Source organism: Oncorhynchus clarkii, chromosome 7 (genome assembly GCF_045791955.1).
Source record: "Oncorhynchus clarkii lewisi isolate Uvic-CL-2024 chromosome 7, UVic_Ocla_1.0, whole genome shotgun sequence".
NCBI classification, from domain to species: domain Eukaryota; kingdom Metazoa; phylum Chordata; class Actinopteri; order Salmoniformes; family Salmonidae; genus Oncorhynchus; species Oncorhynchus clarkii.
Window position 1 is genome coordinate 50,263,368 of NC_092153.1, and position 22,081 is coordinate 50,285,448.

Sequence of the window (22,081 nt, forward strand, 5' to 3'; positions counted from 1 at the left end):
AAACAATCCCAGCTTTATTGATTTTAAACTATTCCAGTGCTTTCCCTACCTCCCCGTCTCCTCTTCGCTTCCCCCTCTCCTCCCCCCACGCTCCGTTTCCTGCTCCCCTTCTCTCCATTTTGCCAGGCATTCTGGTATTGTACAGAATAGCTGTATTGAAGTGCTGTGAAATATTTTCCCTTCATAAGCCTGGGTTTACTGCCAGGGCCCGGACTGTCCTTTCTATGTTTTACTAGGCCATTTAGAAGTAAAAATGGCACTGGCAAAGGCAGTTGTACAGTATACAGTTTGTTGAGAAACCCCAGAGTCTACCCAGAGAGGTCACTGAGAGTGTGGGAACAGACACCCAGGATCCGCCTGTTCCCTGAACACAGCTGGGAACGTTTAAAAGAGAACCACTACTACACAATACATTATGGGTGGAGAATGAGGCTGGTTAGGGAGTGCTATGTAATTTGTGGGCCATGTCCCGTGTGAACAATATACTGATAAACAGTAAAGCAGCTGACAGGCTATAGGTCACTGTGTCATCAGAAAGTAACAACATTGAAATATACACAGCTATTAAAATACCATATAATCAACCAAGACATTCTGTCAAAAAATTAAAATGGCGATCAATTAATCATATTTGCTCATGGATCACTCAAATATTCCTCTTTAGAAATTGCCTGAGGGGTCTAAACATTTTCAGTTATTTTTAGTGTGCATGTCTATTTCAGGATAACACTCACCCGACATAAAGTCAGTCTGTCAGGGCAACATAGCGAATGAATTAGAATTGTTGTTTTTGAACGATATTCCAAATGCCTGTATCACAAGAATCGAGGTTTGGTTATTTTAATTTTTATGAGCGTCTTTTTACGCTTGTTCTCCTTTGCTCCTTCTGTGCTATGTGCAACTTCCCATTTACACCAGATATCTGTATATAATGAAGAGATGCACGTCTCAGCCCTAACAATGGGAGGCGTTGTCCCAAAGGCAAGTACGCAAGCGACAAGGTCCAAAATAAGCCCATAGAAACGCATAGGGCTTATTTCAGACAGATTTTAACGCTTTGCCTCTTCCTCTATGGTTTAAACACACTAAGCCTCTCTCCCTGCCTCTCACGCCAACATAGTTGAGAGATCGCATCTTGCTCTCTGACAAGCGGTTTCAACTGGCTATTTGCATTTGAGGTTAAGTCCAACATAATCGGTCGATATGGAACACCAAAACACATTGGGACCTTATTTTACTGTAATAGAGGAGAAGATACTTTTTCAAACGATACACTTTTTATGTCTCAGCTACTCAAATTGCGTGCAGAGCAGACACTACCAAAACGAGAGTATCAATGAACATTGGTTCTGGAATATTAATGCTCAGTATGCCGCTCGTGTCATTGGGGTACCACTAGCAGCATTTTAGCCAAAGACTGTTATGCTAGCGGTCCATTCATTGTTTTATAAATGTGCAATAAGCATAAAACACAATTTATATAAGGAATTGGCAACTAAAAGTTTCATTCTGAGAAATAAGGTAAGCCACTTGATTTCAACATCTGAACAAAGTGGACAGGCTAACAAGCTTTTCAAACAATTGGAGACAGACAGAAGGATGTGTTCATAACAATTCAACTGTTCAACCTAGTTAGTTGGCAAAAAGATCCAAGTTGGCTAAACTTCAGATATAAAGATTAGCTGGCTAATTACTAGGACGTTGGCTTGAGAGATTGTTGATGAGACCTGTGTTCATTTTCTATAGCCTAATGCCTGCTACAAGAAGTTAGTCATTAGATGTCCAACAATGCAGAATTTAAAGTAAGAAAATATTTGCAAAACAAATGTATCTAAAATAAAATAAACTACATTAAGAAATAAAGTAACGCTATAAAATAACAATAATGTGTCTATATTAGAGGTCGACCGATTATGATTTTTTTCAACGCCGATTTATTATTATATATTTTTTTGTAATAATGACAATTACAACAATACTGAATTAACACTTATTTTAACTTAATATAAAACATCAATAAAATCAATCAATTAAGTGTTGGAGAAGAAAGTAATATGTGCCATGTAAAAATGTGTGCCATGTAAAAAAGCTAACGTTTTAGTTCCTTGCTCAGGATATGAGAACATATGAAAGTTGGTGGTTCCTTTTAACATGAGACTTCAATATTTCAAGGTAAGAGGTTTTAGGTTGTAGTTAATATAGTATTTATAGGACTATTTCTCTCTATACCATTTGTATTTCATATACCTTTGACTATAGGATGTTCTTATAGGCACTATAGTATTGCCAGTGTAACAGTATAGCTTCCGTCCCCCTCCTCGCCCCTACCTGGGCTCGAACCAGGAACACATCGACAACAGCCACACTTGAAGCATCGTTACCCATCGCTCCACAAAAGCCGCGGCCCTTGCAGCGCAAGGGGAATAACTACTTCAAATCTAAAAGTGAATGACGTTTGAAACAGTATTAGCGCACACCCAGCTAACTAGCTAGCCATTTCACATTGGTTACACCAGCAATTAGGCTGATAGGCTTGAAGTCATAAACAGCGCAGTGCTTGCAAAGAGCTGCTGGCAAAACGCACTAAAGTGCTGTTTGAATGAATGATTACGGGCCTGCTGCGGCTCAGTCAGACTGCTCTATCAAATCAGACTTAATTATAACATAATAACACACAGAAATACGAGCCTTTGGTCATTAATATGATCGAATCCGGAAACTATCTTTTCGAAAACAAAATGTTTATTATTTCAGTGAAATACGGAACCGTTCTGTATATTATCTAACAGGTGGCATCCCTCCGTCTAAATATTCTTGTTACATTGCACAACCTTCAATGTATGTCATAATTACGTCAAATACTGGCAAATTAGTTCGCAATGAGCCAGGCAGCCCAAACTGTTGCATATACCCTGACTCTGCGTGCAATGAACGCAAGAGAAATTACACAATTTCACCTGGTTAATATTGCCTGCTAAACTGGATTAGTAGTTATAACTAGTGATTATGATTGATTGTTTTTTATAAGATAAGTTTAATGCTAGCTAGCAATTTACCTTGGCTTCTACTACATTCGTGTAACAGGCAGGCTACTCGTGGAGTGCAATGGTTAGAGCGTTGGACTAGTTAACTGTGCGGTTGCAAGATTGGAACCCCTGAGCTGACAAGGTGAAAATCTGTCGTTCTGCCCCTGAACAAGGCAGTTAACCCACAGTTCCTAGGCAGTCATTGAAAATAAGAATGTGTTCTTAACTGACTTGCCTAGTTAAATAAAAGGTATTAAAAATAATAATAATATGTATATATATTTTTTAATAATTGGAAATCGGCGCCCAAAAATTGTTATGAAAACTTGAAATCGGCCCTAATTAATCGGCCATTCCGATAATTCGCTCGACCTCTAGTCTATATACAGGGGGTACCAGTAACGAGTCAATGTGCGGGGGTACAGGTCAGTTGAGGTGAGGTAATATGTACATGTACAGTCGTTCCTCCTTTAAAAGTTGTGTCATACTGCGGCACACCTTGCGTGCTACAGCAGCATTCTGTTGCACATCATTTAATAGTCTGCCATTTTTTCTGTTATTGCTAGTTTGACAACCAGAGGGCATCTTTGAGAAGCATTTGATAGTATTCCAAATGGGCATTACCAGAGAATTTAAAACAGTTTTTGTAATAACATAGTATATGGGATTGATTTTAAGAAATGTGGCTTAATTAATTTGGTTAATATTATGGTGTTTCTATTCAGAGGAAAACGAAACCCTCAGGGTTTCCGTTAGGATGGAATGGAAAATATGGTGCTGTACAACGTGACGGTCGGGAGTAGGCTACATTATTGGAGGATTCTAAATTGTTTGCCTTCATTAGACATCTTTGTTCCAATATTTCTGTAAATCAGTGATATTTATTCCCATACTAATTCATTATGGATCCATTACTAAATCAACATCTGCATTTTGAAACTGTATTTTTTAATCATTAATTTTATTAACCTCTTGAGTGTAGGGGGCAGTATTTTGATGTTTGGATGAAAAACATACCCAAATGAAACTGCCTATTTCTCAGGCCCAGAATCTAGAATATGCATATAATTGTCAGATTATGATAGAAAACACTCTAAAGTTTCCAAAACTGTCCAAATATTGTCTGTGAGTATAACAGAACTGATATTGCAGGTGAAAACCTGAGGAAAATCCAACCCGGAAGTGTTGTTTTTCCTGAAAGCTCTCTGTTCCATAGCCTGCCTTCGCTCCATTTAAAGGGATATCAACCAGATTCCTTTTCCTATGGCTTCCCCATGGTGTGAACAGTCTTTAGACATAGTTGGCTTTTATTTTGAAAAAATTAACGAGAAAGATCACGTCGCATCATTGTATGGCTGGGTGCCAGCAGCGTTTTGCATGAGATACTGTTTGGAGCGGACATCTCTCTCCTATTGAAGAAGGTACAGTCCCGGTTGAAATATTATTGATTATATATTGTAAAAACAACCTGAGGATTGATTATAAAAACGTTTGACATGTTTCTACGAACATTACGGATACTATTTGAAATTTTCGTCTGCGATGTCGTGACCGCTCGAGCCTGTGGATTTCTGAACATAATGCGCCAAACAAATGGAGGTACATTTCTTGTGTAACTGGGAGTCTCGTGAGTGCAAACATCCAAAGATCATCAAAGGTAAGCGATTAATTCTATTGCTTTTCTGACTTACGTGACCAATCTACTTGGCTGCCAGCTGTTTGTAATATTTTGTCTACTAAGAGAGATGTCCTTACATAAACGTTTGGTATGCTTTCGCCGAAAAGCTTGAAAATCTGAAATCTGACACACCAGGTGGATTAACAACAAGCTACGCTGTGTTTTGCTATATTGCACTTGTAATTTCATGAAAATTAAATATTTTTAGTAATTTCATTCGAGCTTGCTAGCTACTTGCAGACACAAATGAGACCAGTCTGACCATTTAACTCGCACTAGCAGAGCTGGTAAGGCAGTTTTCGTGTTAACCAGAGCGTTGGTGACTGTAACTGTGCTGCTGAAAACAATTTAATTACGCTTTTTTGCCGACGTTTACTGACAACGGCAATATTCAATGGGTGATGAGCGCTTGTAAATGAATTATTCTGCGCTCTGGCACACTCAGACGAGAATGCTCTGAAATCGGTGTAGATAGCCAGAGCGAATTTACGAAAGCACCCATTGAGTGCAAGTCCATTGAGAACACACAACAACTATACCATTTACCTAAGCTAAGAATGACAGGAATAATCAAGTCAATAAACGTTGGGTAGTTAGATGTATAACTACTAACATTAGGTAGCTAGCTAACATACTGCTGTAATGATATGCTATATGGTTTGTAAGGAAAAAATAGCTAACAAATTGTCAGCCAACATAACGTGTAAGGTAACTTATTTGAAAAGGCATTACTTTATTACATTGAGTAGCAAGCTACCCCTTGGTCGTTAGGGCAAATCTGGTCTGTGATAGGAGGGGGGGTTTTCACAGCTAGCTCGGCTAATAGACTATTCTTTAGTAAAGGTTGAATAGTCCTATTGTTCAGCTATTAGCCCCCCTCCCCAACTTGCAACAAATTGTTGTTGTTCCCATCTCGTTCCTTTCCCTCTTCCACGCGTCATCATTCTGCGCTTGAGTGGCTCAGGGCATGCTGGCAGGATATGGCAGCATCTTTGGTTGTGCGTCAATAATTTTGCATACAGTAGCACGTTTGTATGGGTGTGGTTATTCACAGGCAAATTGTTATATACTATGGAGGTACATTTGTCTAATTGTCGAGAGCAAAACTTTTTAAAAAGATTCAATCAAAAATAATTGTTCTGAAAGCAACTTTTTTCCGACACAAAGGAAGTCATAGCGGACACCTACGAAGAAGGACTGTGTGATGATGACATCTCAGGTAAGCAGCACTGGGCGTTCTTCCGTTCAACTTTTACATTGCTAGTAGTTAGCTCCTACGATTCAGTGTTGGTTCATAACATTCTACTACATTACATACATACATACCGTGGAATGATAAATCATGCAATTCTTATTCTCAAGCTAGCCAAAAGCATTCAGCTACGAACGCTTGTTCTCACCATTTTAAGTTAAATTAATCTAACTATCTTGCAGGCCACGTCATATGGGGTCGAAAATGTAGATATTGCCAGATGTTCACTGTCCAAGGAACAGGCCATGGACACTTTATTGCTGGCAAAAGTGTCCATAACCAGAGGTAATTAAACGGTTCTGTGTTTTTCTCTCTTCCTCTCTGCCTGTTTTGTTGTACATGGAACCTGTCTCACATGGATTAATTTAAAAACCCTTAAGATGTCAGCTGCTAATTTTCAGATTTACACCACATAGCCCAGTGAAAATGGCTGTGTTTATCTGTTGCTGCCAAGTCATGATTTCCCTGGGGGTTAGCCTTGCAAAAACCAAGTGGTGAGACACATAGCCCTCTATATTTAAATGTTTCACGTACACTCTGATAGGTGTCTGCGTCACATACAGTATCTTCTATTGACATTATCTTCTATTGTTTGTCCTCGTGTCTGTTTTTCAGCATAAAGTACTCTGTAGGCACTTAGTGTGGACACCAGGTGAGACCACTCACGCACACAATAACCGTTTCTCTCCTTCACTTCATCCCTCTCCCCCTTCTCCCTAAATCCTCTAGGTTATATCAGCTGTGTTGGTGAACCCCTCACGCATCTGAACTGGCAGATACAGAGGGCACAGCATGATTTTAGGTGAAAGGTCACTTGGTCGGTTCAACAGGAAGTATTATGTAAGAGATGATTTACATTGAAATACAGATAGAGATGTAGTAGTCACAGAGTTAAGGATCCAAGGTCAGTTTTGCATTTCACCTCCTGATGATTATGATGACTGACCGTGTTAGAATAAAAAAACAAGGCTTAACCTGTTGTGACTAGGGGGCAGTATTTTCATTTTTGGAAAAAAAAACATTCCCGGACAAGATGCTAGAATATGCATATAATTGACAGCTTAGGATAGAAAACACTCTAAAGTTTCCAAAACTGTAAAAAATATTGTCTGTGAGTATAACAGAACTGATGTTGCAGGCGAAAGCCTGAGAAAAATCCAATCCAGAAGTGCCTCATGTTTTGAAAGCGCTGCGTTCCTATGCGTCAACCAGATTACTCTTTCTCCGTATACCCGAAGGTGTCTACAGCATTGTGACGTAGTTTTACGCATATATGTTGAAGAATACGGCTACATTGCGCAAGTGGTCACCTGATGCTCCCAGAGTGTTCTCGTGTAAAATACAGAGCTAGCCATTACTCCAATCGGTCCTACTGAAAAACGAATTGTCCTGATGGATATGTTATCGAATAGATATTTGAAAAACACCTTGAGGTTTGATTATAAACAGCGTTTGCCATGTTTCTGTCGATATTATGGAGCTAATTTGGAATATTTTTTGCCGTTTTCGTGACTGCAATTTCCGGGCAATTTCTTAGCCAAACCTGAAGAACAAACGGAGCTATTTCGCCTACAAAAAGATTATTTTTGGAAAAAAGGAACATTGGCTATCTAACTGGGAGTCTCGTGAGTGAAAACATCCGAAGCTCATCAAAGGTAAACGATTTAATTTGATTGCTTTTCTGATTTCCGTTACCAAGTTACCTGCTGCTAGCTGGACAAAATGCTATGCTATCGATAAACTTACACAAATGCTTGTCTAGCTTTGGCTGTAAAGCATATTTTGAAAATCTGAGATGACAGGGTAACAAAACGCTAAACTGTGTCTCAATATATTTATTTTGTGATTTTCATGAATAGGAATATTTTCTAGGAATATTTATGTCCGTTGCGTTATGCTAATTAGTGTCAGGCGATGATTACGCTCCCTCATGCGGGATGGGGAGTCATTAGAGGTTAATCATACTCTCTCTCTATCCATCTGTCTCTCATCTGCAGGTATGTTTTGATGTGAGAGAGGAAGCCAGTCTCGTCATCGCCACCTCACCCGCTCTTAAGAGTGTAGGGGGCAGGATTTTCATTTTTGGAAAAAAACATGCCCATTTGAAACTGCCTATTTCTCAGGCCCAGCAACTAGAATATGCATTTAATTGTCAGATTAGGATAGAAAACACTCTAAAGTTTGCAAAACTGTCAAAATATTGTCTGTGAGTATAACAGAACTGATATTGCAGGCGAAAACCTGATGAAAATCAAACCAGGAAGTGCTGTTTTTCCTGAAAGCGCTCTGTTCCATTGGATGCCTTGCCTCCATTTAAAGGGATATAAACCAGATTCCTTTTCCTATGGCTTCCTCAAGGTGTCAACAGTCTTTAGACATAGTTTCAGTCTTTTATTTTGTCTCTCCCTCTCCTATTGAAAAAGCGACAGTCCCGGTTGATATATTATCAATTATATATTTTTAAAACAACCTGAGGATTGATTATAAAAAACGTTTGACATGTTTCTGTGGACATTACGGATACTATTTGGAATTTTCGTCTGCGATGTCGTGACCGCTCGAGCCTGTGGATTTCTGAACATAACGCGCCAAACAAATGGAGGTATTTTGGATATAAAAATCATCTTTATGAAACAAAAGGAACATTTAGTGCAAATAGCCAAAGATCATCAAAGGTAAACGATTTAATCTATTGCTTTTCTGACTTTCGTGACCAATCTACTTGGCTGCTAGTGTTTGTAATATATTGTCTACTGAGAGAGGTTTTTACATAAACGCTTGTTATGCTTTCGCCGAAAAGCTGTATTGAAATCTGACACGCCAGTTGGATTAACAACAAGCTAAACTGTGTATTGCTATATTGCGCTTGTGATTTCATGAACATTTAATATTTTTAGTCATTTAATTTGAATTTGGCGGACTGCAATTCAGCGGGTGTTGATGAAAATGATCCCGCGAAAGGGATGGGTGCATCAAGAAGTTAAGATAATCTTCGGGCCAACTGGGGGCCCAAGGCTGGTTAGGCGACACTGTAATTGTGATGAACTGAGAGAATATTAGGGTACCACTGTAATTCATTAATCATATGCTGTCTGCCTCTGTTCTTACCTCTTTCTCTTTCTGTCTTCTACACCTTTCTCGCCACCTCGTCTTTCTTCCTCGTTTTGTAATGACCACCATATGTGCATTGACGTACAGATTGAACTTGTATTTATAATATTACAATTATCATAATTATAATGCATGTATTTATAACACCTGGATAATGAACTTCTTTCAATAAAGCGTTTCACATTCTCCACTGGTTGAAATTAAGTATCTCATTGAAATACTATCCTGTGTCCTCAGATTAATGCAGATGAAGGGAGTTAGATATTTCTGTATGTATGAATTACAAATCAGCCTTTACTTAAATCATGTTTCTAGTCTATTGCATAGTTATAATGTGGGATTGATGTCCCAGGAGCAGGAGTGGTAAACACTGTTGAAGTGTATAATTGTAATACATACATACATGCAGACACAGCATCCTTCAAAGAATGTTTGAGTTTGATATGACTGAAAAATAACGTCTCAGAGATTCATACCTGAACCCCACCTTTATTTGCCAAGGAAGAGTACATGCTCAGTGAATGTATTCAATGTACAGGCTACAATGTGGGGATCTCATGCGTGGTAATAACTACAGTACATGTATATAGGACTTGCATACATGGCAAAATAAAGTTATTATATTCTACTCTATCCATAGCCTTAATTAATTCCATTCAGACTTGAGGCTGATTCAACAACTATGATAGCTGAGGTTCATAGATTGGTATGAATATTAGTTCAGAACCTAACGTTTAAGGGTCCATACACAGATCGGCTACATACTGTAGCTAGCCACACATCCATAGGCATACAGTTATTTTTATCATCCACTACACTAAGCAAGTAAATAGTTAGCTAGTTATGTTACTTCAGCTGCATTGCAAGGCAAGCTTACACAATTGTACATTCAATTTGCAGTAAATGCTTTAGCTCGCTAGATTCTTCGCATTCACTGTTTCACAAGACGACAGCCTGGTATGCTGGTTTTCTAAGGAGTCCCTAAAACATTAAACAACACGAATTACAAATTACAAATTAATTCTCATGTCATAATACTAGCTAGCTAGCTGGCTAATGTTAGCTTGTCAGATAACTTACTAAATAGATAAATAAATAGCGATAATTAACTTTATGACCAAAATATGCACACGCGTTTGTCTCTACATTAACTAACATATTCCTCTCAATTGTAAATGTTTTGGTTAACTCAGTATAACTACTTACATTTAGTTTCGCCGTAATGTTTTGTCAGCCATCTTCACCCAGGGATCATTGACTCGCGTCAAATTCGCCATTAGAACCACTCGATATGATTGGTCATATAAAAACCTTGGGACCCAAATTAATAATTAGTGCTCTAACTCCCCCTTGTGGTGGTCTGGAGCAATGAAGCCATCTAAGTCCTGCGGTGTAAGCACGCAATTTTTAAAGGAGAAACCACTGTAGGTAGAGATAGTGATTTGGGTAGCCATTTGATTAACTATTTAGCAGTCATATAGCTTGGGGATAGAAGCTGGTAAGGAGCCTTTTGGACCTAGACTTGGTGTTCTGGTACCGCTTGCCGTGCTGTAGCAGAGAGAACAGTCTATGACTAGAGTGGCTGTCTTTGACATTTTTAGAGCCTTCCTATGACACCGCCTGGTATAGAGGTCCTGGATGGCAGGAAGCTTGGCCCCAGTGATGTACTGGGCCATACGCACTACAGATCAGTGATTATTGCAACAAAAACAGTAGGTTAAACTATTTCGATATAAAAATGACATTATTAGTGGGTCTTATACTTTTATTTAGACTAGGTATAACTTCACAAATCCTGAATTCATTTGATTATTGCTGACTGTTTGAAATGCAGTGTATTTGACCTTTAATTGTATAACAACCCTTATTTATATATATATATATAAATAAATCAGGGTTGTTATACAATTGTTGTTTTATCAGTATATATATTGTGAATCGGCAATACGTTTAAAAACAAATTGAGATATGATTTTTAGGCCATATCGTCCAGTCCTAGTTGTAGTGATGTTAACTGTGTGTGCATCATTTAACCAGATCTGTTTAAATTACAGAAACACAGACAGAAACACAGGCAGGACACTCACACATACACACAACAACACAGATTAACACACACACACACACACACAAACACAGTTTATCATTGAAAAGGCATTTTTCAAAGTCACCTTTACGAACTCTCCACATTAATTCACATTCATTATCAGTACTAACAAATATTCACTTAATGGGACTCAATACATCCTAATAGAGGCACATCCGTACCTGTTTCAATGTGGACCAAGACAGTGAGTAGCAAGGAAGCTGTTCTCCCCAATAAGCCTCATCAGCCTCCCTCTGTGTGACAGAATACATCAGTGGGTAGGTGGTAGACAATGGCCTGAATTAGAATTTCAATTATTTAAATGTTTTGTCATTAGAGTGCTTCATTACTATGAATGAGAAAAATAACAGATACATCCATTCATTGAACTTGTTAAGGGGAGATTGATCAGTCAGCTATTGTGTTGTGGAGTGGGGCTGAATAAGATCAAAACACAGCCAGGGACACAAACTGAGGCCATGATCAGAGAATTTCTGCTACAAAGGGATGGCATGAGGGGGTGGAGGGTGGGAGGGGAGTCACACACACACACGCACACACACACATCCCTTATAAGGCCTATTTGTGAAAGAACGTCAAAGAGGGAGTCTCCAGGAATTCAGCTTTGCTCCTAGCAGAGACATTCAACAGTGTATACAATGAGGGGACTTCACCGCCCCTCACAATGCTCACACAATCACACACCAGGATTATTAATAGCAAATACAAACTTTGTTTCCATAGTGATTGTTAGAGTCCATATGGAAAGTGTCTCCTCCTGTTGCTAAGACAACCAGCCAACAGGGAACTCTTAGCTGACATCCTGGTGAGCTGGTGATCTTTCCATAAACAGGCGGACAACCCCATCGGCAGACCAGGGGATATGGAGGAAAGGAAACCTGAACATACTCGTCACATACACAACTTTATCTAAAAAATGTGTAACAACTGAAGTAAAGAGAAAAGGGGGTTTACCCAAAATGTTTGACCAACATCACGATGATAGGAATGAGACAAGCACTGTGGTAGAAATATCCCAATCAAATACTTATACCGGCACCAACATAGGACCATCGGGAACACAAGGTGCCATTGGGCTACATTAGGTAAACTGTGTTACGGATGATGTTTAAATCCTCATTAACAGGGATCCAAGTGTGTACTTAATGGAAAATTCAAATAATGTATGTCTAATGTCAGTGCACCTTATGTAAACACCCTGTTTCATTGGAACATCGCTCAGTGCTAATGTATCAATAAGGCTTTACCATTCCAGTATGTTTGCACTGTCACCAGACATTTTTTTCTTTTTTTTCTTGGGCCTCTATAACTAGATCTATTTTTTTTCTATATATATATATATATATATATATATATATATATATATGCGTAAAAAAAATGTTGGCGAATTGGATTGATCCCCTCTACCACACGGAACCCCACTAATCCTACCGACGGAAACGCACGAGGTGGCTAAAAACAGACCTCCATCCTATGCTAGCTTGCTACCGATGGCCCGGCTAGCTGTCTGAATCTCTGTGACCCCAACCAACCTCACTACTCACTGGACCCTTTTGATCACGCGACTAAGCATGCCTCTCCTTAATGTCAATATGCCTTGTCCATTGCTGTTCTGGTTAGTGTTTATTGGCTTATTTCACTGTAGAGCCTCTAGTCCTGCTCACTATACCTTATCCAACCTATTAGTTCCACCACCCACACATGCGATGACATCTCCTAGTTTCAATTATTTTTCTAGAGACAATATCTCTCTCATCATCACTCAATACCTAGGTTTAGCTCCACTGTATTCACATCCTACCATACCTTTGTCTGTACATTATACCTTGAAGCTATTTTATCGCCCCCAGAAACCTCCTTTTACTCTCTGTTCCAGATGTTCTAGACGACCAATTCTCATTGCTTTTAGCCGTACCTTTATCCTACTCCTCCTATTTTCCTCTGGTGATGTAGAGGTGAATCCAGGCCCTGCAGTGCCTAGCTCCACTCCTATTCCCCAGGCGCTCTCTTTTGATGAATTCTGTAACCGTAATAGCCTTGGTTTCATGCATGTTCACATTAGGCCTCCTTAGGCCTCCTGTCTAAGTTTGTTTTATTCACTGCTTTAGCACACTCTGCCAACCCGGATGTTCTAGCTGTGTCTGAATCCTGGCTTAGGAAGACCACCAAAAATTCTGAAATTTTCATCCCAAACGGTGTTGCAATCTACTGCAAAGATAGCCTGCAGAGTTCTGTCCTACTATCCAGGTCTGTACCCAAACAATTTGAACTTCTACTTTTAAAAATCCACCTCTCTAAAAACAAGTCTCTCACCGTTGCTGCCTGCTATAGACCACCCTCTGCCCCCAGCTGTGCTCTGGACACCATATGTGAACTGATTGCCCCCCATCTATCTTCAGAGCTCGTGCTGCTAGGCGACCTAAACTGGAACATGCTTAACACCTCAGCCATCCTACAATCTAAGCTTGATGCCCTCAATCTCACACAAATTATCAATGAACCTACCAGGTACCTCCCCAAAGCCGTAAACACGGGCACCCTCATAGTTATCATCCTAACCAACTTGCCCTCTCAATACACCTCTGCTGTCTTCAACCAAGACCTCAGCGATCACTGCCTCATTGCCTGCATCCGTAATGGGTCAGCAGTCAAACGACCTCCACTCATCACTGTCAAACGCTCCCTGAAACACTTCAGCGAGCAGGCCTTTCTAATCGACCTGGCCGGGGTATCCTGGAAGGATATTGATCTCATCCCGTCAGTAAAGGATGCCTGGTTATTTTTTTAAATGCCTTCCTAACCATCTTAAATTAGCATGCCCCATTCAAGAAATTTAGAACCAGGAACAGATATAGCCCTTGGTTCTCCCCAGACCTGACTGACCTTAACCAACACAAAAACATCCTATGGCGTTCTGCATTAGCATCGAACAGCCCCCGTGATATGCAGCTTTTCAGGGAAGCTAGAAACCATTATACACAGGCAGTTAGAAACGTCAAGGCTAGCTTTTTCAAGCAGAAATTTGCTTCCTGCAACACTAACTCAAAAAAGTTCTGGGACACTGTAAAGTCCATGGAGAATAAGAAAAACCTCCTCCCAGCTGCCCACTGCACTGAAGAGGGGAAAAACTGTCACCACTGATAAATCCACTATAATTGGGAATTTCAATAAGCATTTTTCTACGGCTGGCCATGCTTTCCACCTGGCTACCCCTACCCCGGTCAACAGCACTGCACCCCCCACAGTAACTTGCCCAAGCCTTCCCCATTTCTCCTTCTCCCAAAAACAGTCAGCTGATGTTCTGAAAGAGCTGCAAAATCTGGACCCCTACAAATCAGCCGGGCTAGACAATCTGGACCCTTTCTTTCTAAAAAAATATCTGCAGAAACTATTGCCACCCCTATTACTAGCCTGTTCAACCTCTCTTTCGTGTCGTCTGAGATTCCCAAAGATTGGAAAGCAGCTGCGGTCATCCCCCTCTTCAAAGGCGGGGGGACACTCTTGACCCAAACTGCTACAGACCTATATCTATCCTACCCTGCCTTTCTAAGGTCTTCGAAAGTCAAGTCATCAAACAGATTACCGACCATTTTGAATCTCACCATACCTTCTCTGCTATGCAATCTGGTTTCAGAGCTGGTCATGGGTGCACCTCAGCCACGCTCAAGGTCCTAAACGATATCTTAACCGCCATCGATAAGAAACATTACTGTGCAGCCGTATTCATTGATCTGGCCAAGCCTTTCGACTCTGTCAATCACCACATCCTCATCGGCAGACTCGACAGCCTTGGTTTCTCAAATGATTGCCTCGCCTGGTTCACCAACTACTTCTCTGATAGAGTTCAGTGTGTCAAATCGGAGGGTCTGCTGTTCGGACCTCTGGCAGTCTCTATGGGGGTGCCACAGGGTTCAATTCTAAATCAAATCAAATCAAATCAAATCAAATTTTATTTGTCACATACACATGGTTAGCAGATGTTAATGCGAGTGTAGCGAAATGCTTGTGCTTCTAGTTCCGACAATGCAGTAATAACAAGTAATCTAACTAACAATTCCAAAACTACTGTCTTGTACACAGTGTAAGGGGATAAAGAATATGTACATAAGGATATATGAATGAGTGATGGTACAGAGCAGCATAGGCAAGATACAGTAGATGGTATCGAGTACAGTATGTACAAATGAGATGAGTATGTAAACAAAGTGGCATAGTTTAAAGTGGCTAGTGATACATGTATTAAATAAGGATACAGTCGATGATATAGAGTACAGTATATACGTATGCATATGAGATGAATAATGTAGGGTAAGTAACATTATATAAGGTAGCATTGTTTAAAGTGGCTAGTGATATATTTACAGCATTTCCCATCAATTCCCATTATTAAAGTGGCTGGAGTTGAGTCAGTGTCAGTGTGTTGGCAGCAGCCACTCAGTGTTAGTGGTGGCTGTTTAACAGTCTGATGGCCTTGAGATAGAAGCTGTTTTTCAGTCTCTCGGTCCCAGCTTTGATGCACCTGTACTGACCTCGCTTTCTGGATGATAGCGGGGTGAACAGGCAGTGGCTCGGGTGGTTGATGTCCTTGATGATCTTTATGGCCTTCCTGTGACATCGGGTGGTGTAGGTGTCCTGGAGGGCAGGTAGTTTGCCCCCGGTGATGCGTTGTGCAGACCTCACTACCCTCTGGAGAGCCTTACGGTTGAGGGCGGTGCAGTTGCCATACCAGGCGGTGATGCAGCCCGCCAGGATGCTCTCGATTGTGCATCTGTAGAAGTTTGTGAGTGCTTTTGGTGACAAGCCGAATTTCTTCAGCCTCCTGAGGTTGAAGAGGCGCTGCTGCGCCTTCTTCACGATGCTGTCTGTGTGAGTGGACCAATTCAGTTTGTCTGTGATGTGTATGCCGAGGAACTTAAAACTTGCTACCCTCTCCACTACTGTTCCATCGATGTGGATAGGGGGGTGTTCCCTCTGCTGTTTCCTGAAGTCCACAATCATCTCCTTAGTTTTGTTGACGTTGAGTGTGAGGTTATTTTCCTGACACCACACTCCGAGGGCCCTCACCTCCTCCCTGTAGGCCGTCTCGTCGTTGTTGGTAATCAAGCCACAGGGCGGGGTCGAGACCCAGGGTCTCGAGCTTGATGACGAGCTTGGAGGGTACTATGGTGTTGAATGCCGAGCTGTAGTCGATGAACAGCATTCTCACATAGGTATTCCTCTTGTCCAGATGGGTTAGGGCAGTGTGCAGTGTGGTTGAGATTGCATCGTCTGTGGACCTATTCTTGGACCGACTCTATTCTCTGTATACATCAATAATGTCGCTCTTGCTGCTGGTGATTCTCTGATCCACCTCTACGCAGACGACACCATTCTGTATACTTCTGGCCCTTCTTTGGACACTGTGTTAACTAACCCTCCAGGCAAGCTTCAATGCCATACAACTCTCCTTTCGTGGCCTCCAATTGCTCTTAAATACAAGTAAAACTAAATGCATGCTCTTCAACCGATCGCTGCCTGCACCTGCCCGCCTGTCCAACATCACTACTCTGAATGGCTCTGACTTAGAATACGTGGACAACTACAAATACCTAGGTGTCTGGTTAGACTGTAAACTCTCCTTCCAGACCCACATCAAACATCTCCAATCCAAAGTTAAATGTAGAATTGGCTTCCTATTTCGCAACAAAGCATCCTTCACTCATGCTGCCAAACATACCCTGGTAAAACTGACCATCCTACCAATCCTCGACTTCGGCGATGTCATTTACAAAATACCCTCCAATACCCTACTCAACAAATTGGATGCAGTCTATCACAGTGCCATCCGTTTAGTCACCAAAGCCCTATATACTACCCACCATTGCGACCTGTAAGCTCTCGTTGGCTGGCCCTCGCTTCATACTCGTCGCCAAACCCACTGGCTCCATGTCATCTACAAGACCCTGCTAGGTAAAGTCCCCCCTTATCTCAGCTCACTGGTCACCATAGCATCACCCACCTGTAGCACGCGCTCCAGCAGGTATATCTCTCTGGTCACCCCCAAAACCAATTATTTCTTTGGCCGCCTCTCCTTCCAGTTCTCTGCTGCCAATGACTGGAACGAACTACAAAAATCTCTGAAACTGGAAACAATTATCTCCCTTACTAGCTCTAAGCACCAGCTGTCAGAGCAGCTCACAGATTACTGCACCTGTACATAGCCCACCTATAATTTAGCCCAAACAACTACCTCTTTCCCTACTGTATTTATTTTATTTTATTTATTTATTTTGCTCCTTTGCACCCCATTATTTTTATTTCTACTTTGCACATTCTTCCACTGCAAATCTACTATTCCAGTGTTTTACTTGCTATATTGTATTTACTTTGCCACCATGGCCTTTTTTTTGCCTTTACCTCCCTTATCTCACCTCATTTGCTCACATCGTTTATAGACTTGTTTCTACTGTATTATTGACTGTATGTTTGTTTTACTCCATGTGTAACTCTGTGTCGTTGTATGTGTCGAACTGCTTTGCTTTATCTTGGCCAGGTCGCAATTGTAAATGAGAACTTGTTCTCAACTTAACTACTTGGTTAAATAAAGGCAAAATAAATAAAATAAAATAAACATACGAGGAAATACTCATATTGTTATCCTTTATTTGGCAAATATTTACCTGATATTTAGAATAGAAACTGCATGGCAAAGGACATTCTTTAATAATAAAATATAGATAATATCCTCCTGGTTTCTTTGTGATTCACAAAAAACATGACACTTCACACAAAATAGAGTAGGCTCAAGCTAGAACTGACAGAAGCTATGAATGTAAAGGATGCAAATAGTGTCAAATAAGAGACAAGCAGTGTAGAGATAACACCAGGAATTGTTCTGCCATTGTAAACAGAGGAGAGTAAAAAAAATATACAGTGCCAGTCAAAGGTTTGGACACACCTACTCATTCAAGGGTTTTTCTTCGTTTTTACTCTTTTCTTCATTGTATAATAATAGTGAAGATATCAGAACTATGAAATAACACAAATGGAATCATGTAATAACCAAAAAAGTAACAAACAAATAAAATAATATTTCAGATTTTCAATTCTTCAAAGTAGCCACCCTTTACCTTGATGACAGCTTTGCACACTCTTGGCATTCTCTCAACCAGCTTCACCTGGAATGAAGGAGTTCCCACATACTCTGAGCACTTGTCGGCTGCTTTTCCTTCACTCTGCGGTCCAACTCATCCAAACCATCTCAATTGGGTTGAGGTCACGTGATTGTGGAGGCCAGGTTATCTGATGCAGCACTCCATCACTCTCCTTCTTGGTCAAATAGCCCTTACACAGCCTGGAGGTGTGTTGGGTCATTGTCCTGTTGAAAAACAAATTCTAGTCCCACTAAGCGCAAACCAGATGGGATGGTGTATCGCTGCAGAATGCTGTGGTAGCCATGCTGGTTAAGTCTGCCTTGAATTGTAAATAAATCCCAGACAGCGTCACCAGCAAAGCATCCCAACACCATCACACCTCCTCCTCCATGCTTCATGGTGGGAACCACACATGTGGAGATCATCAGACCAAAGGACAGATTCCCTCAGGTCTAATGTCCTTTGCTCGTGATTCTTGGCCCAACCAAGTCTCTTCTTATTATTGGTGTCCTTTAGTAGTGGTTTCTTTGCAGCAATTTGACCATGAGATTCACACAGTCTCCTCTGAACAGTAAATGATGAGATGTGTCTGTTACTTGAACTCAGTGAAGCATTTATTTGGGATGCAATTTCTGAGGCTGGTAACTCTAATGAACTTATCCTCTGCAGCAGAGGTAACTCTGGGTCTTCCTTCCTGTGTCGGTCATCATGAGATCCAGTTTCATCATAAAGCTTGACTGTTTTTGCGACTGCACGTGAAGAAACTTTCAAAGTTCTTGACATTTTCAGGATTGACTGACCTTCATGTCTTTTAGTAATGACTGTAATTTCTCTTTGCTTACTGGAGCTTTTCTTGCCATAATATGGACTTGGTCTTTTACCAAATAGGGCTATCTTCTGTATACCACCCCTACCTTGTCACAGTACAACTGCTTGGCTCAAACACATTAAGAAGGAAATCAATTCCACAAATTAACTTTTAACAAGGCACACCTGTTAATTGAAATGCATTCCAGGTGACTTCCTCATGAAGCTGGTTTAGAGAATGCCAAGAGTGTGCAAAGCTGTCACAAGGCAAAGGGTGGGTACTTTGAATTTCCAATATCAAAAATATTTTGATTTGGTTAACCATTTTTTGGCTACTACATGATTCCATATGTGCTATTTCATAGTTTTGATTATTCTACAATGTAGAAAATAGTAAAAATGAAGAAAAACCCTTGAATGAGTAGGTGTGTCCAAACTTTTGATTGGTACTGTAAAGATTATATATATATATACACACTACCATTAAAACATTTTGGGTCACTTAGAAATGTCCTGTTTTTTTAAAGAAAAGCAACAAAAAAATCCCATTAAAATAACATCACTGTTTAGACATTGTTAATATTGTAAATTACTATTGTAGCTGGAAACTGCAGATTTTTAAGGAATATCTACATTGTGTTCCAATGGCACGTTGTGTTAGCTAATCCAAGTTTATCATTTTAAAAGGCTAATTGAGGCTAAGAAAATGCTTAGAAGAAACTGAAAATCTCAAACAACACTGTGTACTACTCCGTTCACAGAACAGCGCAAACTGCCTCTAACCAGAATAGAAAGAGGAGTGAGAATCCCCGGTGCGCAACTGAGCAAGAGGACAAGTACATTAAAGTGTCTAGTTTGAGAAACAGACGCCTCACAAGTCCTCAAATGGCAGCTTCATTAAATAGTACCCGCAAAACACCAGTCTCAACATCAACAGTGAAGAGGCAACTCCGGGATGCTGGCCTTTTGAAAATTCCCAAAACAATGAATTTAGTAGTATTCATTTAGTTATTATATTTGAGGAAAAGAACACAGCATTATCCATAGCAAAATGCATAGAATTTTTTTAACACATTCCCAAGTGACATTGCTTCAAATGCCATGTTGAAACGTGCAGGACTGTACACCAAAGCCTTTTAAACAGCTCAACTGGATAATAGGTTTAGACTGATTCCATTATCCAGGCACCAAGAAGAGATCAGAACACAGATTATTCAGCAGTCTGAAGACAGGCTTTATTGGTCACATGCACGTGTTTAGCAGATCTTATTGCGGGTGTAGCAAAATGCTTGTGTTTCTAGCTCCGACAGTGCAGTGATATCTAACAAGTAATATCTAACAGTTTCACAACAAACACCCAAAATAAACTTATATCTAAGTAAGGAATGGATAAAGAATATATATACATATATGTCAGAGCAGCATTGGACTAAGATACAGTGGCATAGTGTAGAATACAGTATACACATATGAGATTGCCGATGCAAAATGTACACACAATTAAAGTGACTAAGATACCGTAGAATAGTATAGAGTACAGTTTATACATATGAGATGAGTAATGCAAGATACGGAGACATGATTAAAGTGGCTAGTGATTCCTAATCTATGTCTATAGGCAGCAGCCTCTGATGTGCTGGAGATGGCTGTTTAACAGTCAGTGGTGTAGTATAGAATACAATACAGTATGAATACATATGAAATGGGGGATGCAATATGTAAACACAATTTAAAAGCGACTAAAATATCATAGAATAGTGTGGAGTACAGTTTATACATATGAGATGAGTAATGCTAGATACTTAAAGATTATTAAAGTGGCTAGTGATCCATTTCTAAAAGTGGCCAGTGATTTCTAATCTATGTCTATAGGCAGCTGCCTCTGATGTGCTAGTGATGGCTGTTTAGCGGTCTGATGGCCTTGAGATAGAAGCTGTTTTCAGTCTCTCGGTCCCTGTCCCTGTCTCTCGGTCCCTGCTTTGATGTTTCCTGTCTTTTCTCTGTCTGCTCCTCGTATATGTTAGGCATTCAGTCTCGCTCAACCTCTCATTCCTCTTTAGCAATGGCTTGTAGTTTTTGGTTCCTCTCGCTCTCTCTCTCTCCAAGTCAGGGAAAGGGCACCAAAGTCCCTCTGCTAACTGCTTCCTGGGTCAAGGGTCAGCTTACACGTCGACACACACACACACACTGAGCAGGGAAACAACATCACTGAAGAATGTTCTCACCCATCAGGTAACATGTCAAAATAGCACAGCTGATGTCAGCTCTATAAAAATTTTACATCTCTGACAATGTACAGTATTTTAGCTTGCACTTTCATACTTGATGTGGCCCAGAATACCTAGAACGCCAGTGATGTCCTTTCCACTCAAATCACATACAGACATGAAACACAACACACTCTGGAAAATACAACAACAACAAAAAGCTAAATATGAAAAGCAAAAGTGCAAAATCCCCCTGGGCCATTTATAATTCAGTGAAAATACATGTAACACATCAAAGTACTGCTCAGAGCAAGGCAGGTTCTGATGTTAGAATACATTATCAACTGGACCAGACCGACTCGTACTAAGGACACGAGAGCCTAGACACACACACAAACACCTCAACAGTGTAATCTAAAACCATGGGGGAATTTTCTTCAATAGGCTAGTAGACCTCAGCATTCATAATAACCAATCATGAGCATGTCGTCAAGGTAGAGTCCTGATCTGAGCTCACTGCTCACTGAAGAGAATATCCCCCAATCACTCAAACTTTAGACTCTATTAGCAACTTTCTACCCACACGCCTGCATTAAACATGACCAATATACCTAAAGAGGTCGTCAGTCAGTGTTAAACATGCAAATGTAGAGGTACAGAAAACGCATGCAAATGTCCCTCTGTATTAATAATGTTGTAGCCTGAATCTGAATAACACTGCTAAGCGTTCCGTGTGAACTCTTTATGGTGTTTTAATGAG

At 40.4% G+C, this 22,081-nt stretch overlaps 1 protein-coding gene across 2 annotated transcripts in view; it reads right to left on the minus strand.

Moving 5' to 3' along the window:
- Positions 1-22,081, minus strand: part of LOC139413423 (calcium/calmodulin-dependent protein kinase type 1-like) — an 83,786-nt gene that overhangs the window by 30,473 nt on the left and 31,232 nt on the right. The window lies entirely within an intron of this gene.